This window comes from Cervus elaphus, chromosome 19, assembly GCF_910594005.1.
Source record: "Cervus elaphus chromosome 19, mCerEla1.1, whole genome shotgun sequence".
Classification (NCBI taxonomy): domain Eukaryota; kingdom Metazoa; phylum Chordata; class Mammalia; order Artiodactyla; family Cervidae; genus Cervus; species Cervus elaphus.
The window spans coordinates 92,527,170-92,550,612 of NC_057833.1; the positions used below are offsets into that span (position 1 = coordinate 92,527,170).

The window sequence follows — 23,443 nt, forward strand, 5'->3', positions numbered from 1 at the left end:
TCTCCTTTGCTTTTCACTTCTCTTCTTTCCACGGATATTTTTAAGGCCTCCTCAGACAGCCATTTTGCTTTTTTTGCATTTCTTTTTCTTGACGATGGTCTTGATCCCTATTTCCTGTACAATATCACAAACCTCCATCCATAGTTCATCAGGCTCTCTGTCTATCAGATCTAGTCCCTTAAATCTATTTCTCACTTCCACTGTTAATCATAAGGGATTTGATTTAGGTCATACCTAAATGGTCTAGAGGATATCCCTACTCTCTTCAGTTTAAGTCTGAATTTGGCAGTAAGATGTTCATGATCTGAGCCACAGTCAGCTCCCGGTCTTGTTTTTGCTGACTGTTAGAGCTTCTCCATATTTGGCTGCCAAGAATATAATCAATCTGATTTTGGTCTTGGCCATCTGGTGATGTCCATGTGTATAGTCTTCTCTTGTGTTGTTGGAAGAGGGTGTTTGCTATGACCAGTGCGTTCTCTTGGCAAAACTCTGTTAGCCTTTGCCCTGCTTCATTCTGTACTCCAAGGCCAAATTTGCCTGTTACTCCAGGTGTTTCTTGACTTTCTACTTTTGCATTCTGGTCCCCTATAATGAAAAGGACATCTTTTTTGGGTGTTAGTTCTAAAAGGCCTTGTAGGTCTTCATAGAACCATTCAACTTCAGCTTCTTCAGCATTACTGGTCAGGGCATAGACTTGGATTACCATGGTATTGAATGATATGCCTTGGAAACGAACAGAGATCATTCTGTCATTTTTGAGATTGTCTCCAAGTGCTGCACTTTGGACTCTTTTTTGTTGACTCTGATGGCTATTCCATTTCTTCTAAGGGATTCTTGCTCATAGTAGTAGATATAGTGGTCATCTGAGTTAAATTTACCCATTCCAGTCCATTTTAGTTTGCTGATTCCTAAAATGTTGGCATTCACTCTTGTTATCTCCTGTTTGACCACTTCCAATTTGCCTTGATTCATGGACCTAACATTTCAGGTTCCTATGTAATATTGCTCTTTACAGCATCGGACCTTAGTTCTATCACCAGTCCCATCCACAACTGGGTGTGTTTATGCTTTGGCTCCCTCTCTTCATTCTTTTTGGAGTTACGTCTCCACTGATCTCCAGTAGCATATTGGGCAGCTAACAACCTTCAGAGTTCATCTTTCAGTTTCCTATATTTTTGCCTTTTCATACTATTCATGGGGTTTTCAAGGCAGGAATACTGAAGTGGTTTGCCATTCCTTTCTCCGGTGGACCACCTTTTGTCAGAACGCTCCACCAAGACCTGTCTCTCTTTGGTGGCCCCACATGGCATGGCTCAGTTTCACTGAGTTAGACAAGATTGTGGTCTATGTGATTAGATTGGTTAGTTTTCTGTGATTGTGGTTTCAGTCTGTCTGCCCTCTGATGCCCTCTCTCAGCACTTACTGTCTCACTGGGGTTTCTCTTACCTTGGACATGGGATATCTCTTCATAGCTGCTCCAGCAGGGTGCAGTCGCTACTCCTTACCTTGGACGTGGGGTATCTCCTTAAGGCTGCCGCTACTGATCTTGGACATAGGGTATCTCCTCTGGGCCATGCAGTCTCTCAGAGTCAGAGGCAAATAAAGCTCTGTTGAGAACCTCAAGAAGCTTACAATTTACCACTGGTCTCTATCCTTCCTCTCAATTAATGGTGGAGGAAAAGATACTAAAACTTTTAGTTATATGTGTTCTCTAAAAAATAAGAAAAACATCAGCCTTGTGAAACAGTTAACATGTGGATCAAAGTAGTCAAGGTAAATGATGTGTAAATCAATAAACTTGCTTTGAAGATAGATATGCAAAAATTTTAACTAATAAGAATGTTTGACCAAAAATATTTGGAGATAGTATACAGTGAAAACAAGAAATAGTCTAGTGAATTTGGAGATTGATATCGAGGTGATAGTTTTCCTGAACTGATTTTAATATTATAAATGATCAATTTTCAAATTGGGAGGGGAAGACTCCCATAGTAGATCATTATATATATATAGGTATATATATATATATCTATATGTGTGTGTATATATATGTATATTCCCTGGAGAAGGGATAAGAATACTCCAGTATTCTGGCTTGGAGAATTCCATGGACTGTATAGTCCATGGGGTCGCAAAGAGTCGGACAGGATTGAGCAATTTTCACTTTCACTACATATATATATATGTATATATATACACACACACATATATATATGTGTGTGCATGCTTAGTCACTCAGTTATGTCTGACTCTTTGTGACCCATTGGACTATAGCCCTCCAGGCTCCTCTGTCTGTGGATTTTTCAGGCAAGAATACTGGAATGGGTTGCCATTTTCCTCCCCCAGGGGATCTTCCTAACCCCCAGGGATCAACCCCACATCTTCTGTATCTCCTGCATTGCAGGCAGATTCTTTATCCGCTGAGCCATCAGGGAAGCCATATATGTGTGTGTGTGTGTGTGTGTGTGTACATATATATTGTATATATATACATATATATGCATATATTCTTTTTAATGGGAAGAGTATAGTTTGAAACAACTTATGTTCTGTCTTCTTGCTTGAATTCATTTTTGAAATATAATGCCCAATATATCTGTGGGATGGTGAGAATTTTTATCACTAAAAGTCATAGATGAACAAATGAGAAAGAGTTATTAAGTGCATTAAGTGAGGTTTAGAGGAAAGATGGACTTCGGAATCCACCATTGGGAGTTTCACATCTTTGCTGACAACTCTGGTCAAGTCCTTGTAGTTAACTCATTGCTTTTATCTGTAGACAAGATAAGCAGTAAAAATATGGTAAGGTTGTGGTGAGAATTAAAATAAAGTGAAGTGCCTGAGCATGTCTATACATCCTGGTAGATTCAGCGTGCATGCTCAGTTGCTTAGTCATGTCCAACTCTTTGCAGTTCCATGGCCTGTAACCCAGCAGGCTCTTCTCTCCATGGAGGAATACTGGAGTGGGTTGCCGCATCCTCTTCCAGGGGATCTTCTCAGCCCAGGGATAGAACCCGTGTCTCCTGCAGCTCCTGCATTGGCAGGCAGATTCTTTACCACTGAGCCACCTGGGAAGCCCTGAGAGATCCTAGAAGAGGCAATAAATATAATGTTCTTCCTTTGAAAGAACGTATCTTAAGGGTTAAATACCCATCTTCACGTTAAACATTGGCTTCTAAAGATTAAAATTCCACCTGAAACTTTCAGTTCTTTGTGAGTGGTTTTCATGTTGCTTTAAGTTATTCACTGTGACTGTTGACATCTTGATAAGATCTTCGTATTTGTTCCGGAAAGAAGTACACAAAGAAACTGGCAGCATTGTGGTGAGATGTAATATTCTATTATGGATTTAAAAATGAGCTGAGAGATTAGTAAAACAAGGAAGGGAAAAATGCAGGTCACAGCTTGCAACAAAATTAGTTGTACAACATCCATGCCTTCTACACTGGGACTTGAAATGTTCATATTTTCAAAGAAGTTTCTGACAAGCTGGGCAGAAAGGCCAGACTGTTGACGTGCCAGATGATAAATTATTTAGTCAGGGCAAAGATGAGAACAGAGCTTTAAAGACTCCCAGAACATATTAGAAAGATTAGATAATTGTGGAACAAACATAGTTAATTGAGCAAAATAACAGCAGGTGAAATTTGAAACAGGCAAGTGTGAAGTAGGGCATATTGAAGAATAGGATGTAAACTACTTATACACATGATACATTCCTAATTGATTACAAAGCCTCTCAGGGCCATGAACTAACAGATACAGTTAAGGAAGCATCTTGGCTGGTACATGGAACTTTCCATAGAGTGAATGAGCATTTTCTTATTAAGAGCATTATCTTAATTCTTTAAAAAATTATATTTGTATTCAGTATAGAACATTGCAAAGAGGAATGAGAAAAATCTTGGAAAACAGCAAGTGGAACTGGGATGGAGGAAATGGGAAAGGCATACAAATAAAATTTACTGAATATCTAACATGTGTCTGGCACTGGGTTACCATAGTAAATTGTATCATTTGCCCACAATTTTTGCTATTCCCTGTATTCAAGCCCTTTGTTCTGTCACTCTGCAGTTTCTCCTACCAGAGGTGGGTATATTTCCAAGCTCTGCGAATGTTGGGCTTGCCATGTGGCTTGCTTGAACTACTCAGACATTAGCAGATGTGATGTGAATGGATGTTTATATGACTTGTATATGAAATGGGCATGTTCTCATGCATGTCTGCCATTGCTGTCAGATCATGCTTGTTGTAGCCATTGGTCTAAGAAGCATGAACGCTCCTTGTGAACCACTAAGATCTTATAGTGATGGTTAACTTTATGTGTTGACTTGACTGGGCCATGAGGTGCCCAGATATTTGGTCAAACATTATTCTGGGTGTGTGAGAGAAGGTATTACAGGATGAGATTAACATGTGAATCTTTGGACTGAATAAAGGAGATTGTCCTTCCAGGGTGGGTGGGCCTCATCCAATCAGTTGAAGTCTTGGATCAAACAAAAGGGCTGACATCCTAACAATTAAGATAGATCTCTTCCTATTTGACTTCTTGAGCTGGAACATCAGTCTTTTCCTGCCTTTGGACTCAAACTGAAACATTGGCTCTTCCTGAATCTGAAGTCTGTTGGCTTTTTGACTGAAACTATATCATCACAGTTAGAACTGGACATGGAACAACAGACTGGTTCCAAATACGAAAAGGAGTACGTCAAGGCTGTATATTGTCACCCTGCTTATTTGACTTATATACAGAGTACATCATGAGAAGCGCTGGGCTGGAAGAAGCACAAGCTGAAATCAAGATTGCCGGGAGAAATATCAATAACCTCAGATATGCAGATGACACCACCCTTGTGGCAGAAAGTGAAGAGGAACTAAAAAGCCTCTTGATGAAAGTGAAGGAGGAGAGTGAAAAAGTTGGCTTAAAGCGCAACATTCAGAAAACTAAGATCATGGCATCTGGTCCCATCATCTCGTGGGAAATAGATGGGGAGACAGTGGAAACGGTGTCAGACTTTATTTTTTTGCGCTCCAAAATCACTGCAGATGGTTACTGCAGCCATGAAATTAAAAGATGCTTACTCCTTGGAAGGAAAGTTATGACCAACCTAGATAGCATATTAAAAAGCAGAGACATTACTTTGCCAACAAAGGTCCGTCTAGTCAAGGCTGTGGTTTTTCCAGTGGTCATGTATGGATGTGAGAGTTGGACTGTGAAGAAAGCTGAGCGCCAAAGAATTGATGCTTTTGAACTGTGGTGTTGGAGAAGACTCTTGAGAGTCCCTTGGACTGCAAGAAGATCCAACCAATCCATCGTAAAGGAGATCAGTCCTGGGTGTTCATTGGAAGGACTGATGCTGAAGCTGGAACTCCAATACTTTGGCCACCTGATGCGAAGAGCTGACTCATTGGAAAAGACCCTGATGCTGGGAGGGATTGGGGGCAGGAGGAGAAGGGGATGACAGAGGATGAGATGGCTAGATGACATCACCGACTCGATGGGCATGAGTTTGAGTAAACTCCGGGAGTTTGTGATGGACAGGGAGGCCTGGCGTGCTGCAATTCATGGGGTCACAAAGAGTCGGACACAACTGAGCAACTGAACTGAACTGAACTATATCATCAGCTCTTCTGGGTCTCCATAATCTTCATACTTTCTCTCTCTCAATGAATATATCTGTCGATTATATGTTTATCTATCTATGTATTTATCTGTCTATGTATTGATATCTATGTATTTATCCTTGTATCTATGTATCTAACTATGCATGCATGTATGTATGTATATAAGAATCTATCAATCATCTCTTTCATGTTGGTTCTGCTTCTTTAGAGAACCTAAATACAAGACTTCTTTGTATATAAGCATTGTTTATACAGTTATAATATTTGTATCAATATATAATTATCTCAATTAATTCTCATGATTATCTCCCGTGGTAAAATTTTCACCCCTCATTTAAGAAAGAAATTATGTTTTTAATTTTTGCCTGTGCTGCATCTTTGTTGCTGCTCAGACCTTTCTCTGGTCGTGGAGAGCGGGGCCTACTCTCTAGTTGGGGTGTGCAGGCTTCTCATTGCAGTGGCTTCTCTTCTCTTCTGGCTCTAGGGTGCACAGGCTTCAGGAGTTGCAGCTCTCGGCCTCTAGAGTACGTGCTCAGTAGTACGTGCATGGGCTTAGTTGCTCTGTGGAATGTGGGATCTTCTAGGATCAGGGATTGAACCTGTGTCTCCTACATTGGCAGGCGGATTCTTTAACACTGAGCAATCAGGGAATTCCCTCCCCTTATTTCTACAGATGCAAAAATTCAGGTTCAAGTGGTTAAGTGACTTGTCCAAGGTCACATAATAAGTGTCACATGGTGGTACTGGAATTTAAATCCAAGTCTTTGTAGTTTCAAAGCCTGTGATCCTTTACATATGCTATGTTGTTTTCCAGAACCCTGGAGAGATCAGAAGCAGAGGAGATTAGAAAGTCAATTATGGTGCAACTATAGTTCTTTTTGAAGGCCTGTTCTAGGCTAGGTTCAGTACTCAGCTGGACATTACTCTAGTGCCTCAGATGTGGGATTAGCAGTCTAGGATGACCCAGGGATCACTCTCATTGGGCGAAGAAATTATAGATGAGCAACTGGTACCTGAGTTACCTCCCGCCTAAATGATACATAAGGAATGACCTCTCCTTTGCTTCTCTCACTGTCTGGTCTCTTTAGTCATGACATCACATGGATCAATTATGTTTATGTTTATATCCAAGTGGCCCTTGGAGAGTTCTCATTAGGATAAATGAATGTCTCAGGCCACTTGGTATAAAACAGCTCCCTTCAAGATAGTTAAGAAGGAAAAATACTAACCAATTTCAGAGGATTCCTGGAATCTTGTATCTTGTTGATTATCTACTATATACTGCTCCAGGCTAATTGTAGTTAATGTTAGTACAAATGTGAGTTTCTGAGTAGATAAAGCCAATATATTTACTTTGTTTTTTATACTTTTGTTACATCTGACCCAACAAATTAGGTTACTTAATTCTAGATTTAATAAAAATGTGGTTTTTTTTTCAGTTTAAAATTCCTCCTATGTTTGATATAATTTTTCTCCGGAGAATAAGATACTGCCAACATGTATTAAACTGTAACATTAAAATTGAAATCTTTGTTTTAATACTTGGTGATGGAGTGATTTTAATGAGGGCAGTCCTGTATTGAAGCCCAGGTTTTCTATATTGACACTTAGAGTTACCTTTTCTCCCTCAAATATTTTCTCCATGTCCAGATATATCTCTGTTTCTCTTTTAAGAATACAGAAGCCTGTTATAGAAGAAGACAGATAGAATGTGCCCAATTCTACTAGGAATGTGAGAATAAATAGATTATTGTTTATAACTGGAACCAAGTACTCTTGAGAAAATTGATTCTTGCATTGTGTCCATTGGACTTTTGTGAAGTGTGATTTTTAGTCAGTAGAAGGATTTTTGAAACAAACCTCTTTTTTTTAGAGACATTTATGTTAAAAATCTTATCAATGTTTAACAGAAAATTTGATTATCACTCTTATTTTTGCATTTTCTTTTTTACTGTTTTTCTTTTCTGTTTATAAGAATAATATATGTTCATTATAGAACACTGGAAGAAAAATGGATAAAATTCACTCATATATTCATAATGTTGATTGAATGATAATATATTGGTCATTTTGTTTTTACCTTTTGTCTAGGAACATATATTTAAATACATTGCAACCAAAATATATAGATTACTTTTTTTTCCACTTGAGAATAGTTTCCTGGGCATTTTCCTATGTCTTCATGAAGTCTTTGAAAACATTTACGTATAATTCTCATCTTGAATTTTCCTTTTTGGGGGCATGACTCTCAAATCTATAATTTCAATGTCAAGTTAAAAACTTCTTAGTAGATATTTTTTTAAAAAATAAATTTGCCCCAGTTTATTTATTTTTCTTTTTAAATTTACTTGACCAGGTCTTAACTGTGGCACACAGGAGCTAGTTCCCCAAAGAAGGATTGAACCTGGACCCCCTGCATTGGGAGCACAGTGTCTTAACCACTGGACCACCAGGGAAGTCCTTTTACTGGAAATCTTGACCTGGACAATCTCCTACATATTTAACTCAAAAGGCTGCAAAGTGTCCTCACTTCCTTCTCCTAAAATATTATCCTTTAAAAATGCCAATCTCTCTGTTAATGGTCCTGAAATTCTCTTGGTAATGTAAGCTAACAAGTTTTGAATTTCTCTCTCCTATCCACTTGTTACTCATTATGCAATTACTCATTATGCCCTAGGGTATGATCTTGGCAATGCCATTCATATTCTTTCTTCCTTCCCGGTGTCATTTGGAAAATTTCTTAAGTAGAGCCTAGAGCAGGGTAGTGATTCTTTCAGTGTTGTGGACACCATGGCCTTCTTCCATTGCCACCTCCCGAGTGTAGGCCACCATTACCCTCCTCTGGATTATCATGATATACTTTTAACCTTTTCATACTGTTAACTGGATTCTCGGAAGGGGATGAAAGAAGGTGACGACAGAGGATGCGATGGCTGGATGGCATCACTGACTCAATGAACATGGGTTTGAGTAAACTCTGGGAGTTGGTGATGGACAGGGAGGCCTGGCATGCTGCAGTCCATGGGGCCACGAAGAGTTGGACATGAGTGAGTGACTGAACTGAACTGAACTGAACTTTTAACCATATTCCAGCTCACAGCAAAGCAAGCTCATAAGTCCTTGAGGAATCATAAAATATTAGAGATGAAAGAAGCTTTCAACTAGGAAAGAAAATAAGGTTTAGAATGATTAATTTTCTTGATCTCAAATAATTGTAAGTAGAGTTAGAACTGGGCTTCCTAACTCTTGTTTTAGAATTCTTTAAATTCTGTCACAACTTCTCCAGAGCTTTTTAATGAATGTTAAGTAAACACCAACATCCTTAGCCAGCAATTCAAGGTCCTTCACAATCTGACTCCCAGTTCACACTTCCAGCTCACCTCTCCTTGTCCTTTGAATATTCTACATCCTTCCGCCATATTGCTTTTGCATTTCTCCCCATGTAGAACAGTGTCACAGTCTACCATGACCTGCCCATGCTCATCTCCATTTGTTGAAAAGTTCTTTGTTATTCAAACCCAAGGTGTAACCTAGCCTCTTCAGTCATATTTTTCTTGAAGATTCCTGTTGAAATGCCCTTTAATTTTCCCTCTACAAATCATTTGAATGTGTGGTAGCTGTCAGTTCCTGGTAATGTAGATTTTAGATGAAAGGATAGATTGCAACATCCCTTCTGAGTTCCATGCTCCTTAAGGACAAAAATAATGAGTTCTTAATCATCATGTCATTCAAAACAAATAGAACACAGCCTTCTGTGTAGTTCAGAATCATGAAATCTTTTTTTTTATGAATTAAAAAAAAAATTTAGGTCACTCTGTGCTGCATCACTACAAACAAAACTAGTGGAGGTGATGGAATTCCAGTTGAGCTATTTCAAATCCTAAAAGATGATGTAAAAGTGCCACACACATTATGCCAGCAAATTTGGACAACTCAGCATTGGCCACAGGACTGGAAAAGGTCAGTTTTCATTCCAATCCCAAAGAAAGGCAATGCCAAAGAATGCTCCAACTACTGCACAATTGCACTCAATTTACATGCTAGTAAAGTAATGCTCTAAATTCTCCAAGCCAGGCTTCAACTATACATGAACCATGAACTTCCAGATGTTCAAGCTGGATTTAGAAAAGGCAGAGGAACCAGAGGTCATATTGCCAACATCCAATGGATCATCAAAAAAGCGAGAGTTCCAGAAAAACATCTATTTCTCCTTTATTGACTCTGCCAAAGCCTTTGACTGGGTAGATCACAAAAAACTGTAAATTCTTAAAGAGATGGGAATACCAGACCACCTTACCTGCCTCATGAGAAATCTGTGTGCAGGTCAGGAAGCAACAGTTGGACCTGGGCATGGAACAACAACCTGGTTCCAAATACGAAAAGGAGTATGTCAAGGCTGTATACTGCCACTCTGCTTATTAAACTTATATGCAGAATACATCATGAAAAATGCTGGGCTGGATGAAACACAAGCTGGAATCAGGATTACTGGGAGAAATATCAATAACCTCAGATATGCAGATGACACCACCCTTATGCCAGAAAATGAAGAATTAAAGAGCCTCTTGATGAAAGTGAAAAAGGAGAGTGAAAAGGTTGGCTTAAAGCTCAACATTCAGAAAACAAAGGTCATGGCATCTGATTCCATCACTTCATAGCAAATAGATGGAGAAACAGTGGAAACAGTGGCAGACTTTATTTTTTTGGGCTCCAAAATCACTGCAGATGGTGATGGCAGCCATGAAATTAGAAGATGCTTGCCCCTTGGATGAAAGTTATGACCAACCTAGACAGCATATTAAAAAAGCAAAGACATTACTTTGCCAACAAAGGTCCGTCTAGTCAAGGCTGTGGTTTTTCCAGTAGTCATGTATGGATGTGAGAGTTGAACTATAAAGAAAGCTGAGCTCAGAAGAATTGATGCTTTTGAACTGTGGTATTGGAGAAGACTCTTGAGAGTCCCTTGGACTGCCAGGAGATCCAACCAGTCCATCCTAAAGGAGATCAGTCCTGGGTGTTCATTGGAAGGACTGATGCTGAAGCTGGAACTCCAATACTTTGGCCACCTGATGCAAAGAACTGACTCATTTGAAAAGACCCTGATGTTGGGAAAGATTGAAGGTGGGAGGAGAAGGAGACGACAGAGGATGAGATGGTTGGGTGGCATCACCAACTCAACGGACATGAGTTTGGGTGGACTCTGGGAGTTGGTGATGGACAGCGAGCCCTGGTGTGCTGCAGTCCATGGGGTCGCAAAGAGTCGGACATGACTGAGCGACTGAACTGGACTGAACTGAACTGTGCTGCATGTCGGATCTTAGTTCATAGACCAGGGACTGAACCCTTCCCCCTACTTTGGAAATGCAAAATCTTAACCACTAGACCTCCAGGGAAGTCCCATGAAATCTTTTTCTTTTTTTGTGGGGGAGGTGGTTCAGGTACAGATATTAATTATAACTGTAGTCACAAGGAAAAATTCTCATAGTATGAAAATTATGAGAAAATTACTGAGTTTTGATATTTTGATATTCTATGTTAGATTGCATGCACCACAAGGAGTACATGATGCTGGAGTGTAGGAAGGAAATATTAAAACTTTTTATGTTTATCTTTTGGTTTTTAAAAAGTTTTGCTATTTCGTGAGTAGGTTTTATGCATAGTTTATTACTAAAGAAGTCAGTGTAGATAATATAGAAATGAATTTATTTGTAAATAGGATATGAAGGATGTATGGGAAGCACAGTCAAAAAAATGTATCCCTGGTATGCAATCAGAAATGTACAAGGAGGAGTTTCATTTCTGGCAGTGGCTGACTATTCTGGACAGTCTTCCTGCTATCATAGTTTCCTCAAATAGCTTCCTGTAGCTAAAATCATGGAAGTTTCTTATTGCCCAGTGTTCAAAATAGATACATGCACTTGCTTAAATTGTGGTCCTGATTCTCATCTTTAAAGAAAGTCCAATCTCCATAATGATACAGGTGAAGCTGAGGGTTGATCTTTATCACGGGTCTAGTCATATTTTGTTGGTTTGTAACAGATGAATCAGGAAATAAGGAAATGTATTGGCTCGTCTCCTGCCCTGAAGTGGCTCCTTGTGAGTGAACTACATGATTGCCACAGCAGCTGATTGCAGGATACCAAAGTTTGGATTTCTACACATAATCAATTTCCAGATGCTCACAGTTATAAACTATCAACTGCCCCAGAAGCATAATTTTTAGGAACAGGCAATAATAATCAATGAGCAAATACTTTTTAAAAATCTACTTATATATTCTCTTGGTTGTTGCCTTTATTTATTAATTTGGCCGGATCTTAGTTGCAGCATGTAGGATCTAGTTCCCTGACCCAGGGATTGAACCTGGGTTGCCTGCCTTGGGAGCATGGAGTCTTAACTGCTGCACTGCCAAGGAAGTCCCTACTTATGTATTTTTTAAAATTAAAAAGTCTACTTTTTCCTGAATAGAAATTTATATTGTAGGAGTGTTTTTCAACTTATGATGATTATTGTTCCATTTTGTGAGATAGATATTGAAGCAAACTTAGTTTTATGAGGCCTCTATCAAAATAACTTTAAAACATTTTATTTAACTTTGAATGGGCAATGTATCTGTATAGCTAAATATTCAAAAATATAAAATAACTTACAGTGAAAAAAGTTTTCTCTTAGCTCTGTATCTCAGCTGTCATTTTCCTTCACACTGGGAATCAACATGATTCATTTTTAAACTATTCATGAGCGAAAATAATAAATAAAAATTAAAATAAATAAACATGAGCAAAAATAGTATCTATCTTTCTACTTTTCTTGAGCAAATATTATCATACCATGTGCATTCTTTTGGACTGTACGTCTTTGAGATATCTTCACCATATATAGATACACACACACACACACACACACACACACACACACACACTTTAGTATATTAGCACCTCAGTCTTCCTTTTTTTGCTTTTCCTAAGATATATTATTTCTCTGTATGTATGCAGTATATTAGGTAATCGCTGGGAGCTCAGTTGGTTAAGAATCTGCCTGCAGTGCAGGAGACCTGGGTTTGATCCTTGGGTCAGGAAGATCCCCTGGAAAAGAAAATGGCAACCCACTCCAATATTCTTGCCTGGAGAATTCCGTGAACAGAGGAGCCTGGCAGGCTATGGTCCATGGGATCACAAAAGTCAGACATGACTTAGTGACTTAACCACCCATGCAGTATGTTTAATTCTTTAACTCAGTCTTCTATTGACAGATATTTAGATGTTTCTAGTATTTTTTTCACAGTACATGTATTCTTGTTAGTTTATTTGGTATCACTTTTCAAAGGTAGGAAGGTACATTGGGATAGAAGTAAGACTCAGTGGAAGTTTTTTTTTTTTTTTCCAGTGAAAGTTTTTGAACATTGCTGATACCACCAAGAACAGACACTTGACTGTGGAGATATTAAGCTTTCCTAAAAATATTTTAACATCATCACGGGTAGGGGCTTTACCTTCATTTTTAAGCCAAATCTTAAGTCAATGTTTTCCTTGAATTTCACAATCCATGTTGATGTGGTGTGTGAATTAGAGCAGGGTCCAATAGTCTATTTATGATTTGGGGTTATTGATTTTATTAGCTTGAGAGAAGTCTTTTTTTATTCTAGAGTGGATATTTCTCATGTTAGTGGTAAGTAAAAGTCTACCAATTTCTAAAGAGCATCTTAGTTTGGAATTTTTTTACATTTCCTTGCTGTCTACAGAAAGTTTTTAAATCATGTAAGCTGTAGTTGTATATCTGTTTTTGATAGAGGCATTTTATTTTGTTAATCTTTTATTAATTTTTATTGGAGTATGGTTACTTTTCAATCAAGTATTTTGTTTTAAAAATAACTGCAGTGCATCATCTTGTTACCAGAGGTACAATATGGGACAATATTTTAAAATTGATTCTGTTGGCTCAGCTGTTGTTGTTCAGTCACTCAATTGTGTCCGACTCTTTGCAACCCAATGGACTGCAGCACACCAGACCCCGTCCTTCACTATCTCCTGGAGTTTGCTTAAATTCATGTCCAATGAGTTGATGATGCCATCCAACCATTTCATCTCTGTTGCCCTCTTCTCCTCCTGTCCTCAGTCTTTCCCAGCCTCAGGGTCTTTTCCAGTGCATTGGCTCTTAGCATCAAGTGACTCTTCACTGGCTTAGAGAGCATGTGTATTTGTGTTGTGGAGTACTGTCAGTTCCTTATCCTCCAGAGAGGTCTCTCCATCTCCAATTGTATAGGAATCACATGCAGCTCCTGCTTTCTTGAAGTTTTGCCCGTAGAAGACATTACCAAATACTTGGCTCTTGCCCAGTCTAATAGGTAAAAAATTGTGTTGCAGTGCAGTTTTAATGTGAATTGCTCTCATTATAACTAAACTGTGTCATTTTCATATACTTCAGAATCATTTGTATTTCTTCTTTCAGGATCTGTTTCTTTATGAACCTTATCCATTTTTTAATTTGACTTTTTCTTTCCAATTTGAAGGGACTTTCTTTCATATGTATATATACATATATATGAGCTTCCCAGGTGACTTAGTGGTAAAGGATCCACCTGCCAATGCAGTAGATGCAGGAGACATGGGTTTGATCCCTGAGTTGGAAAGATCCCCTGGAGAAGGAAATGACAACCCACGCTAGTAATCTAGCCTGGTAAATCCCATGGACAGAGGAGCCTGGTGGGTCTACAGTTTATGGGGTTAAAAAGAGTCAGATACGACTTAGTGACTAAACAACAACAACATAAATAGCTATATATATAACATATGTATATATATACACATCTATATATATAAAAAGTGAAAGTGTCACTCATAATATATATAATATTTTAAAAATATAATATATTTAAATATATTTAAATATTATTTAAATATACAATTTTTAAAAATATAATATATTTAAAATTAACCCTTTTTCTGTATAAATGGCAAATGTTTTTTACCTCTTTATTATCTGTTCATCTCAGTATTTTCTGAAATGCCTTTGCAGTGTTAAACCACCAACTTCCTAAATTTCAACAATGCAAGTAATACAAATAAAGAGAAGAAAATTTGGAAGAGGAAGATAACATGTCATGCAAGATAATTAACAGGACATTGAAAAGTAAGATAGGGAACTTATAAAATTCCTTATTTTACAGATAAGGATGTCATGCTTCAGAGAAGTTAAACATTATATATACACAGTCATCCAGGATGGAGTGGTAGACTATACGGCATGCATAGTTGGTTGCCAACCCAAGGCCATTCACTTTTCCTTGGTGCCTGATCCTAATTTTTTTAGGTTTTTACCTCTGATTCATTAACCCAGAGCTAATCCTGATTGGTTGCAGCCTTAAGAAGAGGCATAGAATTCTTCCTGGCAATTAGCCAGTGAAATGAGAGGGAAAGTCTGTTGAGGAGCTTTGTGTAAAGGTTCTCTGGCTCATGAAAGCAGCCACACAGGACTGATGCCCTCCTTTTTTCCAGCTGGGCTTTGCTGACTGAGATTTGCTGCCTAGAACTGAGTCAGCCACCTTGTCACCATGAAGGGCATTAGTCCTAAGGCCAGTGGCATGCTGAGGATAGAGAGCAGAAAGGGAAATCACTGGGGTTTTGGATGATGTTTCTGAGTTGCTGAATTAACCAATTTTGGAAACTGTCTGCCTTGGATTTCTAGTTACATGATGCAGTCATTCCTGTATGTTTGTTTTTTTTTTTATCTTTGCAAGTAATTCTTTTATTCTGTTTCCACTCTTTACTTGATGCCCCACAATGGAAGAAGTGAGGACAACTCAGCTGCCGCTGTGAGCTTAAGATTGTCAGTGTCATCTTCTCCTGTGTCCTTAATTAGTCTCTGCTTTTCTCTCCTATCCCCTCCTCCCAGCTCATGACTTCAGTTATCTTCTCAAGCGTGGGAAAACTCAACATGCAAATATATACCTGGGTCACTTATGGCTTTTTGGTTTAAGAGTTGATTGTTTTCTTCATTTTTTTCTAGTTTTTCAGTATGTACCCAACTCATCTTTAAAAATTTAATTAAAATCTTTTTATTGAATTATAGTTGATTTATAATATTATGTTAGTTTCAGATGTACAGTGCCATGATTCAGATATATATATACATATATAGATTCATATATCTCACTTTCCCTTATAGGTTATTGCAAAATGCTGAATATAGTTCCCTGTGTTATACAGTAGCTCCTTGTTGGTCTTATTTATTTACTTCATTAAACTGCCTTCTTGACTTCACAATATATAATGAAGATCTCTCCATGCAATAGGTAAAGCTCTCCTGCTGACAGAAATTTACAGGTTGGGTCAAAAACACAACATTCAATAAGAAGCTGGTAGTAGGAGACCCACAAGAAACAAGTAACTCCAAAGTCTTACAACAAAGTCACATCACAGATATGTATATTTATGAAGTAGGCGTGTCTCCCTATTAACTTCAGGGAAAACACCAGGATTTAAGGCATATGGCAAAACTCATTAGAATGGTCATGGTGAGGTGGGGGTGGGGTGGGGCGCGGGGGGTGCGGTTGGAGCTAACTGCCCACAGACTATGACTCAACTGCTTTTCCTTCAGCCATCTCACCTTCTCCCCCATCCTTTCCAAATTCTTTCTCATTCTTGCCTGTGGCTCTCCAAGCCTCTGAGTCATGCACCATCTGTACTACAGGACAGGCTGCCTAACAGAGCCTATGATTTCCTCCAGGTATGTAATAGTCACCAACTCAGCTTACAAAGGAAGGGCTAAGGGCTCTTTATTAGAATCGGGCTCTTTTTCACCCTTTATTTCATTCTCCTGGTTGGCATTTTCCACAGTCAGACTTTTTTTTTTTTTACTGCCTGTTTCTTTTTGGATGCTTATTGCTCCTGGTTTTATCCTTCCTGTTTCATGCACCTCCAAACCCACAGACCTGCAGAGGGTCGGGGTGGAGGCAAGGGGCTGCTGCAGGAGGTTGGACCATTTCTGACCCCTTATTTACTTTTTTTTAAGCTAGTTTTATTGAAGTTTTCTATCACTTGCAACTTAAAGCTTTCCCATATCAATACAGCCCACTCCAAGCTAAGTGCAATTTTGAATACATTGTGTTCTTTACACATAGACATCAGGTATGAAAATCTCATCATTTTCATGGAGAAAGATACTGGAAAACTTTTTCGCCCCAGATTAAAAATGTAAAAATATGTGTCTAAGAAGTTTAAAAAACTAAATAAAAAGTTAAAATGAAATGCAAAATTCTTTACCCTGATCACATTTCAAGCTAAGTCACCTGTCCTTTGTTGTAATGATTTTCCAAAATGCATGGAAAAGTTTTGCTTCTTTGTGACGTTGAAATCAAAGATGATTCTGATATTTGCAGTTAGTGCTGACACAATAAAAGAACACACCTGTCCATTTTTGCTTTGCATTATCCTCTTTCTGTCAGTTGTGTATGTGATATAAAATAAGACCCTTCTGTGTAGCACTGGAGAACCTTCAAATCCATCCTCAGTTTACCTCTCTGACCTCATTTCTGACAGATTCTCTTGATTTATCCTCTGTGCCAGCAAGCCTGCATCAATATCCTTCCTACACAAGACCTCTCCATGTCCCTGATGTTCTGTTCACCTCCCAGTGTTACTTCCTTCTTTTTGCAGGCATGGCTTACCCTGTGTTTGAAGTCCAAATTCTGCCTCTCCTGTCTCCAATTCCATCTTCCTGGTGACATTTTCCATGATACCTCCTTTCTCTGATCTCCCTGCTGGAAGTAATACTCCTTATTCTGAACTCCTGGAACATTTTATCTTTGCCTCGTTAACAAATTGATGCCTTGTATTTATCTCTGTCTTTTAAAATGCATTTTTCTTCCGGTTACTTTCTCCTGCTTTTTCGATATTTCTAAATTTGTAAGTATGCCTTTAAAAATGGCAATACCTAAACGGTCTTCAAGTTCCTATCATCTAAAGTTTTTAAGGGAATATTCATATATGCTTCATTGTTATAGCTCTCCAATAGTGCTAGCACTGACACTGAGCCTTGCCCATAGTATTTGTAGAATAAATACATTAGATATTTTGTCATATTTTTCCTAAACACTTTTACAGCTTGCTTGTTTATACTTGTGTCAACTCAACTAGTCACTAATAAATCTCCAGAATGATCTTTCAGAGTTGAAAAGCAAGGAGTCAATCACATTCCGTAATTCTTTAAAGAGGAAAGGGTTTAATTGGTGTCAGGTAGTGTTGGTCGGAGTAACAAGCTACTCTTGCTAGCCATGTTAGAATTCAATAATTAAAAGTTGGACCTTTTTTTTCTGAATCACTTTCCACCTCTGTACCATTTGCTCCTAGGACATCATAGCAGAACAATAAGACCCTAACAAATTTATCTATTAAATCAGTTATCTTTGTGGGAGGGGTAAGCTATAATTTGAACTGAAGCTATGATTACTTGCCTTGCAGTAGACTAATAATAATGTACTTTTAAAATTTACATATTTCCTGTGGAACCTGAAACAAAATGATGCAAATGAGCTTATTTAAAAACATAAATAGATTCACAGACATAGAAAACAAACTTACAGTTACCAAAGAGGGAATGCGGGGAGGATAGATTAGGAGCTTGATACCAGATACCCACATTGCTGCTGCTGCTGCTGCTAAGTCACTTCAGTCGTGTCCGACTCTGTGCGACCCCATAGACGGCAGCCCACCAGGCTCCCCCATCCCTGGGGATTCTCCAGGCAAGAACACTGGAGTGGGTGATACCCACACTACTATGTATAAAATAAATAAACAATAAGGACCTACTGTATAGCACAGGGAACTATATTTAATATCTCATAATAATCTATAATGGAAAAGAATCCGAAAAAGAATATATATTATATATACATGAAAGTGAAAGTCGCTCAGTCACATCTGACTCTTTGTGACCCCATGGACTAAGCAGTCCATGGAATTCTCCAGGCCAGAATACTGGAGTGGGGAGCATTTCCCTTTTCCAAGGGTATCTTCCCAACCCAGAGATCGAACCCAGGTCTCCCACATTGCAGGCAGATTCTTTACCAGCTGAGCCACAAGTGTAACTGAATCACTTTGCTGTATATCTGAACCGTTGTAAATCAATTATGCTTCAATTAAAAAATAAAACACACATATTTCTATAAAATATAATTGCTGCTGTGTGTGCTTAGTTGTGGAAACCCATAGACTGTCAGTCCCATAGACTGCCTGCCAGGCTCCTCTGTCTATGGGACTCTCCAGGCAAGAGTACTGGAGTGGGTTGCCATTTCCTTCTCTAGGGGATCTTTCTGACCCAGGAATCAAACCCGGGTCTCCTGAATTTTGGCAGACTCTTTACTGACTGAGCTACGAGGGAAGCCCATAAAATATAATTAATGCATATTATATTCTAGATTAAAAATCCAATTTGCTGGTATGTGTTGTATGACTATTGTTTACATTTTACACATGAGTGTGTGCATTGATCCTTCACTTTATAAGGTAGATATTGTTATCTTAATTTAATAGACAAGGAAGCTGAAACTCAGTATAGAGAAACTTCTCAAGTTAGGTCAAACATTTAGAGAGTGGCAGGGCTTGGAATGAAATCCAAAACTTACTCACTCCTTAGTCTGGGGTTTTTCCACTGGCTAAAATGCCTTGTTTGATAGTTTTAGTATAACTTAGTACATACACAGGTTAAAACTTAAGATCCACACAAGAAATGAAGAGGGGAAGAGATAAATGTTTTTGAGTCTTTCTTTACTGTATCACTGTCTTATCTCAAATATTGTAAAATTGAAAGTAGCAATCTCTGTAGAATTTAACTGGAGTTACAGAGATACTCCTCATATCCTCAGTTTCACTTTCTGTGGTTCCAGTTAACCCTTGTCAATCACAGTTTGAAAATACTAAATGAAATTCCCAAATTCCCCAAATAAACGATTTGTAAGATTTAAATGGTACCCATTTTTTTCTGGAGTGATGCAATCTTGCACCATCCCACTCCATCCCACCTGCTCCATCCCTTTGTTCAGTGCTTCGCACCAGTTAGTCACTTGGAGGCTATCTGGGTTATCAGGTCAACTGTTGCAGTTTCTCAGTGCTGGTGTTCAAATAACCCTCCCTTTATCAATAATAATGGCCCCAAAGCACAAGAGTAGTGATGCTGGTGTCAGATATGCCAAAGGGGAGCTGTAAAGTGATTTCTTCAAGTGAAAAGGCAAAAGTTTCTGACCTAATAAAGAAAGAAAAAAATCATATGCTGAGATTGCTGAAATCTATGGTAAGGACAATTTCTCTCCATGAAATTGTGGAAAGAAGTAAAAAGAAATTTGTGCTAGTTTTGCTGTTGTGCTTTAAACTGCAGAAGTTATGGCACAGGCGTGTGTGATAAGTGCTTAGTGAAGATGGAAAAGACGTTAAATTTGGACAAGATATTTGGAGGGAGAAGTGGGATTCACCCAACTTTTTGGCTCCCAAGTGGCTCAGTGGTAAAGTATCTGCCTGCCAATGCAGGAGACGCAGGGCCACAGGTTGGATCCCTTTGTTGTAAAGAGTCAGCCATCCCCTGGAGAAGGGAATGGCTACCCACTCCATTATTCTTGCCTGGAGAATTCCATGGACAGAGGAGCCTGGTGGGCTACAGTCCATGGGGTTGCAAAGAGTTGGGCCTGACTGACTGAGCACATTCACATAACTTTATTATGATATATAAGTACTTTGTTTTGTTATTAGTTAGTATTGTTTTTTCTGTGCCTAAACAGTAAACTTTATCAAAGGGATGTACATATAGAAAAAGCAGTATTTTTACAGTTTGGTACTATCTGTAGTTTCAGGCATCCACTGGTGCTTTTGGAACATATATCCTGTGAATAATGCTATATTTGCAAGCTTTTATTACATAACATGCCAGTTAGAGCAGTCAGTGTGTGCACAGTTGAAATGATTACATTTTGGTAAATTTTTGTTACAAGAACTAGCCATATTTTTTTCTGCCAGTTGCGTGAACACTTTGGGCAGGTATTTATCTCTTCCTTTATTTATTTATTTATTTTTGAACTGAAACGTTTTATTTTGTATTGGGGTATAGCTGATTAGCAAGGTTGTGGTAGTTTCATGTGAACAGCAAAGGAAATCAGCCATATATACACATGTATCCACTCTCCCCCAAACTCCCGTCCCATCCAGGCTGCCACATAACATTGAGCAGAGTTCCCTGTGGGGTACAGTAGGTCCTTGTTGGTGATCCATTTTAAATATAGCAGTGTAAACATGACCTTCCCAAACTCTTTCTAAGCTTAGTTCCTAATACCGAATCTAAGTGGTTCCAGGTTTTCCCTATCTCTTCCTTTAATAATTAACTATATTACTATCCAATGACAAGTCTTTAAATTCATATCAACAGAAGTATTTCCCAAGAATTTGCAAGTATGTGGAGTTAAACAGAATTGACATTTAATGAAATTTAAGGATATACTTCAGTTTGTTAAAAGGAAGTTGTTTCATAAGTCAGGAAACTACTTTACATGTGTAATACTCTATCAAAAAAATTATGTTTTTGAAACAAATATTGGCCTTTTTGTGAAAGGAACAGCTTTAAAATTACAGGTTACTAGTAAATTCTTAATATTTTTTAAATTCTGACATATTTAAATGATAGCAGACAAGTACAGTAGCATAAAGGACCCCTGGGTACCCATTAATATAGTTAATTAATGTAGTACTTCTTCTAACACACCCAGATCCCATTTCCCTTCTTCATTTTTAAGAAGTGACCTCCATCATGAATCTTGTATTTGTCATTCTCAAGTCCACTTTCACACTTTATTCCATTTATATACATGTACACAGTCTTCCCTCCTGCCCCACCCCCCACAGACTCCTAGGTAATCCTTAAAGTGTTACATTTTCAAAGCTTGTATAGATAGTACCAGATTTTACATTACATTTCTGAGGTTTATCTGTTTTGATACATATTGCCTTATACATGATCTAGAGATCATTCATTTTAGCATTATGTAATATGGTATTGGGAGAAGGCAATGGCACCCCACTCCAGTACTCTTGCCTGGAAAATCCCATGGACGGAGGAGCCTGATAGGCTGCAGTCCATGGGGTCGCTAAGAGTCGGACACAACTAAATGACTTCACTTTCACTTTTCACTTTCATGCATTGGAGAAGGGCATGGCAACCCACTCCAGTATTCTTGCCTGGAAATCTCAGGGACGGGGGAGCCTGGTGGGCAGCCGTCTATGGGGTCGCACAGAGTCAGACATGACTGAAGTGACTTAGCAGTAGCAATATGGTATTGAATGAATATTGAATATACCTCATGTAAAAAATCCATTCTCTTTGACACGTATGAGGTTGTTTCTAATTTTCACAATGACAAATAATGCTACTGTGGTTCTCCTTCCTTATGTTTCTTGTTCATGAGTAGGGGAGTTTCTCTCGTTCCAAGAATGGGACTGATGGTTTGAAATGCATCTTTTAACTTTCCCTAAACAATAGCAGGTTTTTGGAGATGCCTCCTGCCTCTTCCCCCTGTGCGTGTGCTGTATGTGTGTATTGTGTGTGCTGCCTGCATAGTTACATTTCTTCGGGTTCCTATTTGTGCATGTGGGGCTCCAGTTGGGCAGATGAGGAGGCCATTGTCTGTGCATCTGCCTCCATGTGTATGTGTGTGGAAGGGGTGGGAATTAAGAAGCAGTATGGGGAGAAGGCTGGATGTGGCTACAGGAGTGCAGAGCTAGAAGGCTGAAGGACCCTCTGATTCCTGTAGTGTCCTCCCTCTTCCTCCTCGTTCCATGTTCCCCTTTCAGGTCTTTTCCAGGCAGCAGTACCCAACGGAGCCTCCACTGTTATCTCTGAGGCCCTGGAGCTGAGGGATAGGGACAAACTGCAAAACAGTCGTGTTCTGAAGGCAATGGACCACATCAACGTTGCCATCATCTGCACCCTCATCAGCTTGTGTCTCTCTGTGATGGAATTAGAGAAGCTGGACCACCTGATATTGAACTTGGATGAGACTGAGGACAAGTCCAAGTTTGGGGGGCAAAGCCGTCTTGAATGTGTCCTTGGCCATGTGTAAATCAGGGGCAGTCAAGCCGGAAATGCCCCTTCACCACCACATTGCTCAGCTGGCCAAGAACTCAGATCTCATCCTGAGATCCTCAGATCTCATCCTGTGCCTACAACATGCTCAGGGGTGGCTCTCATGCTTGGAACAAGCTGACCACACAGGAGTTTAGATCCTCCCCATGGGAGCTAAGAGCTTTCAGGATGTCATGCGACTCAAGGTGGAGGTCTATCACACACTCATCTAGGAATAGCATGGCAAAGATGCCACCAATGTGGGAGATGAACATGGCTTTGCCCCCTAAATTCTGGAGATCAGAAGCTTCCAAGCAAAGCCTTGGAGCTGGTAAATGCAGCCACTGACAAGGCTGGCTACACAGAAAAGATGATCATCAGCATGGATGTTGCCACCTCAGAGGTTTATCATGGTAGCAGATAAGACTTTAAGACTTTAAGTCTTCCTGATACATCTTTGGGGACCAGGACTTGGTTAGGGCCTATCTTGTTGTGTCCCTTGAGGCTGACATTTAGGCAGATCAATCTGATCACCAAAGCCATCCAAGTGTGCAAGCTAGCCCAGGAGAATGACTGAGGGTCGTGGTGAGTCACCATTTGGGAGAGATTGAAGACACATCCATTGCCAATATGGTGGGGGAACTGTTCACAGGCCAGATCAATACTGGTGCCTGGTGCACCTGGCTAAGTACAATCTGCTCATGAATGAGAATCACAGAAG

The 23,443-nt window shown here is 39.1% G+C and overlaps 1 pseudogene; it reads left to right on the forward strand.

The window, feature by feature from the left end:
* LOC122675257 overlaps positions 1-23,146 on the forward strand; it is a 99,067-nt pseudogene extending 75,921 nt beyond the window's left edge.
* Positions 23,147-23,443: the final 297 nt, after the last annotated feature.